Source organism: Myotis davidii, unplaced genomic scaffold (genome assembly GCF_000327345.1).
Source record: "Myotis davidii unplaced genomic scaffold, ASM32734v1 scaffold497, whole genome shotgun sequence".
NCBI lineage: Eukaryota > Metazoa > Chordata > Mammalia > Chiroptera > Vespertilionidae > Myotis > Myotis davidii.
In genome coordinates, this window is record NW_006288434.1 from 2,542,042 (window position 1) to 2,545,234 (window position 3,193).

Sequence of the window (3,193 nt, forward strand, 5' to 3'; positions counted from 1 at the left end):
CGGCATGTCTGTGTGAGAAAAGCCAGAAGACCGAGGTGCTCAAGGGATGTGGCTCTTTCCAGGTGGGTGTGAAACTCCAAGTTGGAATGGCAGGCCCACCAAGGACATGCCTATCTACGGCCACACCAAGCCAAGTGTGGTTAGCTTGGTGCATCCACGGAACCCACACACCAGGCAAGCCTTCGGAGCCTCTCAACCTGAGGGGGTTAGGGTGGGCTTTTTGAAGGGTCAGGTGGTGGAGGCAGCTTGCAAAGCGGGAAAGAATTAGGTCTGGTTGGTTGGGAGAAAGGGACTTCTGCTGATTGGATCCGGACGTGGCTCCTGTGGGGAAAGTTCCCTGTGTGGCTGTTGCTTTGCTAGGTCAATGGGTCTGTTTTATTTGTGTGATTTAAAAGTTAATAATAATGAAAGTTATTGTTTTTATTACTCTGCAAATTTCCTTTGCCCTCTTGCTTTTATTTATTTAATTTTTTTTTATTGATTTCAGAGAGGAAGGGAGAGGGAGAGAGAGCGAAACATCAATGATGAGAGGATCATCCATAGGCTGCCTCCTATACATCCCTACAGTGAGGATCGAGCCTGCAACCTGGGCATGTGCCTGTGACTGGGAATTGAACCGTGACCTCCTGATTCATAGGTCAACGCTTCCCCACTGAGCCACGCTGGTTGGGCTAAACGTTAAGATCTTGAAGGCAGTCAGTCAACAGGTTTCTCAGTCTGCTGACTTCCAGTAGCTCCTGAGGACACCAGCTGCATCTTCTTCCTGTTTCCAGAGCCTGGCACTTAACAGATGCTCTTTGTTGGACGGATGAACGAACTGGCTTCTGGTTCTCCTCCTGGGCCTGTCCTGAGAGGGGTGAGCAGAACACACGTGACCCCGGGGTCAAGCAAACAGGGCAGAGTGCTCGTCCGCACATACACCAAACAAGTGTTTACGAAGCACCTACGTCATGCCAGGGACTGGGCCAGGTGCTGGGCACAGCATGATGGGCACACTAGACCCCACAGTGTCCTGAGGGAGACAGGCCTGGATCAAACCCACACATGCATGTAAGACTACGAGCCCCTGAGGAGCGTGGGACGGGTATTTCGCTTGATCAGGAAGACTTCCTGGTAAAATGATAGTTGCACTGACATGTGAATGAAGAGCAGGAACCGCTAGATGAAGAGATGGAGGGAGAATGTTCTATGCAAGGGGAACAGCATGGGCAAAAGCAGTGGGATGGAAATTCAAGGGCCTGAGAAAGAAAGCCAGTGCCCCTGGCGGTCAGATACTCATACCACGAGCATTGGGCAGGGCTGGACCACTCCAGGCAGCGCTGCAGGCCTTTTCTATGGATTTCTGTTTCAATCCTAGGAGAGGTGAGGGAGGCGTTGCTGTTTTTATAATTAGGAGGGTGTGTTTCACAGCCGTCAAAGTTTTGCAGGTCCCATGCTGCAGGCTCCTAGGTGAGGTCTTAACCTGGGTAGCTTCCCCCATGGTGGCCCCCCGGGGTCGGTAGGACATAATTGGCTGTGTTTCAAAGGGATGCCTTGGGCTTCATTATGGAGAAAGGCCCCGGGTAGAGTGAGAATTGGAAGTGGAAGCTGGCTGGGCTCTGCGCTGGGACTGGACAGGGTGGTGGAGGTGGAGAGCAGGACGGTTGGAGGGCTGTTTCAGAGGGAAACGGACAAACGACATGAGGTGGAGAAGGATGGAGAAGGAGGCGGCAGATGCCTCTGAGTTTCTAGCTCAGGTCATGGATGGATGATGGGCTCGGTCACATGGGTCATAACAGAAGAGGACCAGGTGTGAGGAAAGGTTTGTGAGTGTGGTCTTGGACATGTTGCCCTGGAGGCGAATCTGGGAGGGGAATCCAGTGGGGACGTCAGCAGAAGGCTGGACATTCAGTCCGAGCTTGGAGAAGCTGCGCGTGGCTCTGTGCATATGGAAACAGCACAGCTAATGACTGCTGGTGGGACAAATGTCTTGGCTCCCAGGCCCTTCTTGAGAAGTGACAGTGGCACCCTTTGGGTCACAGTAGCGCTCTGGGTGGGTGGAGGCCTTTGTGGGGAGTTCGGCCAATGTATTTCAAAATCCCCAGTGAATCCAGGAAGAGGAAGGTGTCACCACAAAACTGCTGACTTTTATCGGTTTGCAGCTGGGAGTAGGGAAGGCAGTGGGATTATAATCTGAAAGTCTAACCCAACCAAACCCTAGGCCTTCACACCCTTGCCCCACATTCATTCACATCAAATCAGTCAGCAACTCAGTTCCCTGGGTTACCCTGCACCCCAAGTGTGTAAGAGACAGAGGAGTGGGAAAGCATGGTTCATAGCAGAGACTCACTCAGGTCACCAGGCCCGTGGGGGGTCCCAGGGGTTAGTACTGGTCCAGCCTCTCTGAATTCGAAAGTCAAAATGCTCTGGAGACCCAAAGCTTTTTGTTTAGAGTGGAAGAAACTCATTTGGCCTCAAAACCTGACCTAACTGACCTGAAGCTGCTTATAGCGTTTATTTATCCTACTTAATGTGGCCAGTCATGCATTTTGCCGCAGGAATGTGGAGTGTTTGGTTACAGGGCGTTGTCCGGACCCCAGTGGGGGGTTACCTTATATGTGTGCGCTGAATAATTCTGAATTCCAAACGCATCTGGCCTTCAGATTCTAGCTAAGGGGGCTAGTGGTCCATCAGCCTCTTACATGTGGGGTCAGGGGACTGTGAAAGAAAATTTAAGCCTGCTAAAAAAGATGTCCTGTGAAGCGGATCCCCTGTGGGGAGGGGGAACACGTGGTTTCGAGCACCTGGAGCACTGCCAGGCAGTGTTGTAGACCCTGAGGGTGCAGCAAGAACTGACAATATTGTATTTTTTATTCTATAAAGAATGCACAGAACTGACAATATTGTATGTTTTATTCTATCCAGAATGTACACACACACACAGGTGTGCAGATATGAAGCCCTGAAAGGGCAGACAGAAATTCTAAGAGTGTTTCTTTATAGACACAGGCATTATTTGAGCGACTTTTTCTTCTTCTCCACGTTTTCTGCAACGCTCAGGGCTCATTTATGAATTCGTTTATGAGAGAGAGAGAGAGAGGGGAGGGAGAGAACGATGATCGTTAGAATTTCTGAGACCTGAGCTGCCCTGGGCCTCCGCAGTGAGTGGGTCGTGGCTGTCGGTGCGGTGGCGTCTCTGCGCAGCGCTGCGGCG